The sequence below is a fragment of the Silene latifolia genome, chromosome 9, assembly GCF_048544455.1.
Source record: "Silene latifolia isolate original U9 population chromosome 9, ASM4854445v1, whole genome shotgun sequence".
In the NCBI taxonomy this organism is placed as follows: domain Eukaryota; kingdom Viridiplantae; phylum Streptophyta; class Magnoliopsida; order Caryophyllales; family Caryophyllaceae; genus Silene; species Silene latifolia.
The window spans coordinates 77,075,752-77,083,003 of record NC_133534.1 but is presented as its reverse complement, the minus strand read 5'-3'; the positions used below and the strand labels follow the sequence as shown (position 1 = coordinate 77,083,003).

General features: G+C 40.6%; 1 non-coding gene across 1 annotated transcript; it reads left to right on the top strand.

Moving 5' to 3' along the window:
• Positions 1-2,474: 2,474 nt before the first annotated feature.
• LOC141604325 (small nucleolar RNA R71) lies at positions 2,475-2,581 on the top strand. The gene has a single exon (XR_012526029.1). It is a non-coding gene; the product is annotated as a small nucleolar RNA R71 (small nucleolar RNA).
• Positions 2,582-7,252: the final 4,671 nt, after the last annotated feature.

Here is a 7,252-nt window from a genome sequence, read left to right as displayed (position 1 = left end):
TCGGATTCAACCCCTTTGTACCCGGATTCAGTTCCATCCTTGTACAACGCGTATCCCTTGTCATTCTTCCATTCTTCTTCATATCTTGTGTTCTTCATTGTGGGGGCACTACTAAGGCATGGATAGCCTAGGCAATTGTTATCCCCACACTAAGCTAAAGCACTACACATCAATTGAAATCATTAGTCCCTCCCTCACTTCTCTCAAACATGACAATTATCTTGATCAATGTATATAAAAATCCAAAGATGACAAAAATGCAATATAAGAATTGAAATGCGAGTTAGGGAGTTAGAAATATTTACAAATGGTGGTTTAGGGAGGACTCCACCAAACTCTCATTCTTGATGAGATGTCAAGGGGGCATGTTCAAGGTGTTGTTGATGTTGCTCAACACCTTGAAGAAATAATCAAAAGCTTGTTCATTATCGTTGTAAAGCTCTTCAATAGACCTTGGCCCTTGTTGTCGGTCTTGATCGATGGCATTACCAATGTAGGGATTAAAAATCCCTTCAAATTCGTCGTCCCAAAGATCACAAACTTCATTAAGTTGATCATTGAAAATCTCTTGATTTGATGGAGACAGCTCTCCCAAATTCTTCTCTTGGCCAATGAGGCCATCCTTTTCTTCTTTGCTTGATTTTGATGAGCTTTGCAAGCTCTCATTGTCACAATTCACTTGCTCTTTGAATGGAGCATCTTCAATTTTCTTCTTCCATTGGAGTTCCGACTTCTTCCTTTCATCCTTCCGGCTATAAAGATCAATCATGAAACACGGTTCATGCAAACGAGGAGCTCTCATAGTCTTGTCAAGATTAAAGGTTATACTTTCATCTCCCACTTCTAGAGTGAGTTCACCATGTTTCACATCAATCACCGCACCCGCGGTGTGTAGGAAAGGTCTTCTTAGAATGATTGGAATGTTGGAATCTTCCTCCATATCAACAATGACAAAGTCCACCGGGATGAAAAACTTCCCAATTCGTACGGGGACATCTTCCCATATCCATAATGGTGTCTTCGTCGATCTATCGGCCATTTGGAGTGTGATATTGGTGCATTTAAGCTCTGCCATCCCCAACCTTTTACTCACCGAGTACGGCATAACACTCACACTAGCCCCTAGATCACATAAGACTTTGTTGATCGTTGTGTCGCCAATGGTACACGGTATTGAGAAGCTTCCCGGATCCTTTAGTTTTGGAGGTGAACTCCCTTGAAGTATAGCACTACTCACCTTAGTGAAGGCGATAGTCTCAAGCTTCCGGATCGACTTCTTCTTTGTGAGGATGTCTTTCATGTATTTCGCATAGGCCGGCACATGATTGATTAATTCCATGAAAGGAATCGAGACTTCCAAATTCTTCACAATTTCCATAAACTTTCCAAGTTGGTCATCAAATTTGGGCTTGGCTTGACGACTTGGAAAAGGAAGTCTAATCACAATGGGCTCCTTCTCCTTGACCTTGTCTTCATTTTTCTTTGAACTTTCTTCTTTTGATGATTCTCCATCTTTGGAGTTTTGCACAAATTCTTCCTTATCACTAGCTTCCACAACTTCATCCACAACTTGCTTCTTTGGTGCTTCATACCTTGTACCACTTCTCAAGTGAATGGCACTAACCGTTTCATGTCTTGGGGGATTACTTTGAGGTGGTAATTGCCCCTTTTGTCTTTGTGAGCTTGAAGATGCTAGTTGAGTCAATTGGGTTTCCAACATCTTGGTGTGAGCTAGGATGTTGTTGATGGTGGTTTACTTTGCTTGGCTATCTTTTTGCATTTGAGTGAAAAATTCTTGTTGATTCTTTTGCATTTGGAGGACCGCTTTTTGGACATCAAAACCTTGGTCATTTTGGTGATTGTATGGATTTTGATTTTGGTAACCTTGGTTTTGATAGTAAAAGGGTCTTTGATTTTGGTTTCTCATGAGAGGTGGGGTGTATGTTGTTTGAGGGTTTTGAACATTTTGGCTTTTGTATGAGAGATTTGGATGGAATTTGGTGTTTTCATTATAATAGTTGGAATAAGGGGTACCACTCTTGTATGCTTGGAAAGCATTCACTTGTTCATTTGTTCCCCTACATTCACTTTGGTCATGTCCCAAAGTTCCACAATTCTCACATATCCCACTTGGGATTGATGAAGATGCCGTCATGGCATTAACATGATGCTTTGGCGATTTTGAGACTTCTTCAAGTCTAGCCATAGCTTTTTCAAACTTCAAATTGATTGTGTCAATGTGAGCACTAAGTTGAGCACCCAATTGAGTAACGGAGTCCAATTCATGCTTTCCTCCTCTAGTAGCCTTGCGAGGTCTACTATATTGTGAGTTATGGACCGCCATTTCCTCAATTTTGTTCCATGTTTGATTGTCATCAACTTCGGTGAACATTCCATTTGATCCCATATTGAGAATGTTCCTTGAATCTTCATATAAACCGTTCCAAAATTGTTGTACGAAGAACCATTCGCTAAGTCCATGGTGAGGACATGAGCGACAAATTCCCTTGAACCGCTCCCAAGCTTCATATAAAGATTCTTCATCCCTTTGCTTAAAACCCGTAATTTGAGCTCTTAGCATGTTAATCTTTTCCGGTGGGTAGAATTTTTTGTAGAAAGCTAGAGCCAACTTCTTCCAAGAATCAATTCCGAGAGTGGCCTTATCAAGGCCCTTCAACCATTGTTTTGCGGTGCCAATTAGAGAAAAAGGAAATAAGACCCATCGAATTTGGTCTTGAGTTACACCGGTTTGAGAAATCGCATCACAATAGTCACAAAAGGTTTCCATATGAGAATGAGGGTCTTCACTAGGCATCCCCCCAAATTGGCTCCTTTCGAATAATTGGATAAAGGCGGATTTGGCAATAAAATTTCCGGTTAGATGTTGTGGTGTGGGAGTACCATTGGGTAGGTTCTCCTCGGTGGGTACAGAATGTGATGAAAACTTAGGCATTGTAGGTTGATTTTGGGTGGTATTTTGTAATGGGTTCTCCTCACCTTCTCTTGCAAAAGGGTTGATGAACTCAATAGTTGGTTGAATATCTACAACCTCACTAATACCTCTCAAATTCCTCCTAGAAAGTCTCCTATTGGTTGTCAAAGTTCTTTCAATTTCGCGATCAAAAGTTAACAAATCACCTTGTGACATTCTAGACATGCAAAATATCAAACAACTTGAAAACGATTAGAAAAAACCTTGAGGAGTTGAACTTCCCCAAGGCAAAGAAAGACACAACTAATAACAATGTAAGGAAATCTAAATCAAGCTAACACCGTCCCCGGCAACGGCGCCATTTTTGATCGGTCCGTTTCGTGTTCACAATTAAACAAGTGTGGTCGTTGGGTCACGTCCGAATCAAAACACAATTTATAGCTTCAAAAACAACTCTACAATTAGTAAAGAGGCAAGTAAAGGTCGGATCCCAAGGGACGGATATTGAGATGAGATTTCTATTGAAACAAGTGGTGTCTTAGGGGTGTCACAATTTGGGTTGATGTAGAAGGTCACTAAACTAAAGTAGCAATGAAATAAAACAAGCAAGATGAATTAAAAGGGTTGTAAACAATTGATAAAAAGTACTAGGGTGTCATGGGGTCATAGGGGAATCATGGGAATTGATCATACAAACATGTTCTCAAATTATAAGCAAGCAATTATTGTTGTGATGGATTAAGTTGGGTTATATCTTACAATCCTAGGAAAGTTTGGGTCCCGGAGCCGAATCGATTAGATTGTACAACACCTACAAGTCGACTTAGTCTTCCCTACTCAACAACATGCATGGTCTAATGAGACTCGAGTTGGTTTATGTCTTACAAGTCTCATTGAAAAGATAGGTGATGGTAGTAAATGCAAGGATTCATAGGCTTAGCATTTCATCAAACATAACATGTGCATGAATTGAGATCAAAACAAGCAAGCAAATAAACCATGAAAGCATATTAATTTAAGCATGAATCATTCCCCATGTTGGTTTCCCCTAATCACCCATTAACCCTAGCTAAGAGACTACTCACTCATTATCATGTTGATCATGCTAGCAAGGTTGTCAATCATACCAACAAAATGAAACATGATGAATAAATGAAAGTAATTAACAATAATAAAAAGAGATTAAGAGAATTATACCTACTAATGATTCCAATAATAAAGCAAAGATAAAAGAAGTACTTGATGCTTGATTGAGAGGTTGTCAATCTCCCAATAATAACCAAAATAATCTTCAACCCAAAACAAAGGATGAACAAAAGAGAGATTAAGGAAATAAAACTTGTATTAAAACTTGATTAATTGTTGATTACAAAACTAAAGAGAGATTTGATTGATATTAACTACTCTAATTATTGATAAGAAGAACATCCTCTTCTAATTAGACTAATGGGGTATTTATAGTGGGAATTAGGGGGATGCATTAGAGTTAACTAAGGGCTAAACTAGTAATTACACTTTTTAGATTGAGCAGGGAGGAGCCGGTATTTTTCGAAGGAAGGGCTTCTTTCTTTATAGCTTGGAGAAGACGAAATTGCGCTGTACAGGAATTCGTGCGTTTTGGAGTCGGGACGGGCGGATTCTGGCGGTGGAACACGGGCGGCTTCAGGTGAATCCGGGCGGATTGTGGGCTGCAAACCCGAGCGTCTTGGGATGAAACCGCACGGATTGTGCATGTGGAGGACGGCCGGATTGTAGACAATCCGCACGGATTGTTCCTCAGCAAGATTTCTTCTTCTTTTCTTCATAAATTCCTTGGGGATTTCCTTGGGGACTCAAGGATCCTTTCTCAACATTGCTCATCTACTATAATATGTACAAAGGCCTTCTAATCTTATCTCTCCTTGATGCTTGGTCATTGGATTCGATCAATTTAGTCTCGTTTTGCCATGAAAATGCAAGATTCTTACTCCTTTCCTACCAAGGGATCAAAATCTCAAAGAATATGCAAAACAAAGAACTAAAGATAATAAATGACCCAAATATGCACTAAAAAGCATGGGAACAAGGCTAATTTGAGGGCTAAATATGCGCTAATTATGGTCACATCAATTGTAACACCCCCTCATACCGAGGTACCTTACCAGGACTACCTAAGCATGAAAGGCTGTTACCATCTCGGTTGCCCGAGGTTAGTATAGATCAAAAGCGTCTGTCCTAAACACATTTATTAGAAGTACTGTAAAGTATTAATGTTTACAACCATCCAATCCCAAACCAAAACCAATAAAGTGAATACAACTGAGGACAACTACAAAATCATAGCTAAGACTCGTGACTGTGAAACTACAAGTGGTGATGACGACTTCCCATGACCGCCCAAGCTCATTAAATGCAATACCTGTCAAGTCTGCTCACCATCCCCGAATGGATCACCGCAGGTTTTACAAAACAACAACAACGGGGTCAGTACTACTCAATCAATATAAGACAACAAACAATACAACCAGCTGATCATCGATTTCACACACAGTAACCGACTACACACCGAAGTGTCTAGCCCTGCCAGATTACCCATCGCAACAGGTAATCCTCGCTTGATGGGTGACCGCAGCCCATCCCCACCTAGTCCAGCTCATCAACGAGCGACTAACAATCCCTGTCCCTTAATGTGCACATCCCCTCCCGTGACGGGTTCCACAGAGGGCGAACTAGGGTCTGAAGCCACTCCCGCAAATGACTCCACCACAACCATACACACACAGCATCACAACTGTCACAATATCACAACCGTCACAACACAACCACACCAACACCATCATCACAACACCCATACTCCGATGATCAGCAGATAACAACAATTACAGCACAAGCACAGTCTTAAGGAAAGACAAAGCTTTAAATGCAATTTACTATGCGAGCTGAACTCTGGATGAGGCTCAAGTGAAGTACACCACTATTGAGAAAGAGCTGCTAGCTGTGGTTTATGCCTTAGAAAAATTTCCTTCTTATTTGATAGGGTCAGAAGTTACTGGTTTTACTGACCATGCAGCGCTGAGGCACCTTCTGGTTAAGAAGGAAGCTAAACCACGACTATTGAGATGGATACTCCTTCTTCAGGAGTTTGATTTTTAGATAAAAGATAAGAAAGGAGCTGAGAACGTTGTAGCTGATCATCTATCATGACTGTCACAGCAAGAGGGAGAAGATTCTTTACCTATTGATGATTCTTTTCCTGATAATTCTTTGTTTGCTGTTTTGTCCTCTATTGTTAACCAAGATCCTTGGTATGCAGATCTAGCTAACTACGTTGTCAGTGGCACACTGCCGCCTGACCTTTCTCCTCAGCAGAGGAAGCGTTTTCTGTATAACGCTAAGCAGTACTTCTGGGATGATCTTTATTTTTTTAAGGAATGTGCAGACGGTCTTTACAGACGGTGTATTCTAAAGTGGGAGACCAAATTAGTCCTCAAAGGCTGTCACTCATCCTCTTATGGTGGTCACCATGGTCCATCGCGCACCGTGGCTAAGGTACTTCAGTCTGGTTTGTACTGGCCTACTTTGTTTGCTGATGCTAAGGCTTTTGTTTCAGCTTGTGATGCTTGCCAACGATCAGGGAATATTTCAAAGAGACATGAGATGCCACAAAATGGTATCTAGTTGAGGTTTTTGATGTCTGGGGCATCGATTTCCAAGGACCGTTCCCATCTAGTAAAGGTAACAGGTATATTTTAGTAACTGTTGACTATGTGTCTAAGTGGGTGGGGGCAATTGCTTCACCCCATTGTGATGCCAAGACCGTGATTAAGATGTTTAAAAAGATCATATTTCCCCGATTTGGTGTCCCTAGGGTCGTCATTAATGATGGGGGAATGCACTTTAAAGAAAAGAAACTAACTTCCATTCTGTCTAAAGTTGGTGTTCAACACCGGCGTGATTTGGGGTATCATCCCCAAACTAGTGGTCAGGTTGAGGTCTCTAATCGCGAGATTAAAGAGATCTTATCTAAAGTAATTTCTAAATCACTGAAGGATTGAAGTCTTAAATTAGAAGACACATTATGGGCTTACAGAACTGCCTTTAAGACACCGATTGGTGCATCACCTTATCGGTTAGTTTATGGAAAATAATGTCATTTACCTGTTGAATTGGAATGTAAAGCTTGGTGGGCAATTCGTGAACTTAACTTTGATCCTAAGTTGTGTGGTCAAAACCGTCTATTGCAGCTAGATGAACTAGAGGAGTTTAGGCTCATCGCCTATGATAGCTCGCGCATCTACAAGGAGAAGACGAAGAGATGACATGACAAAAGAATCCTACCTC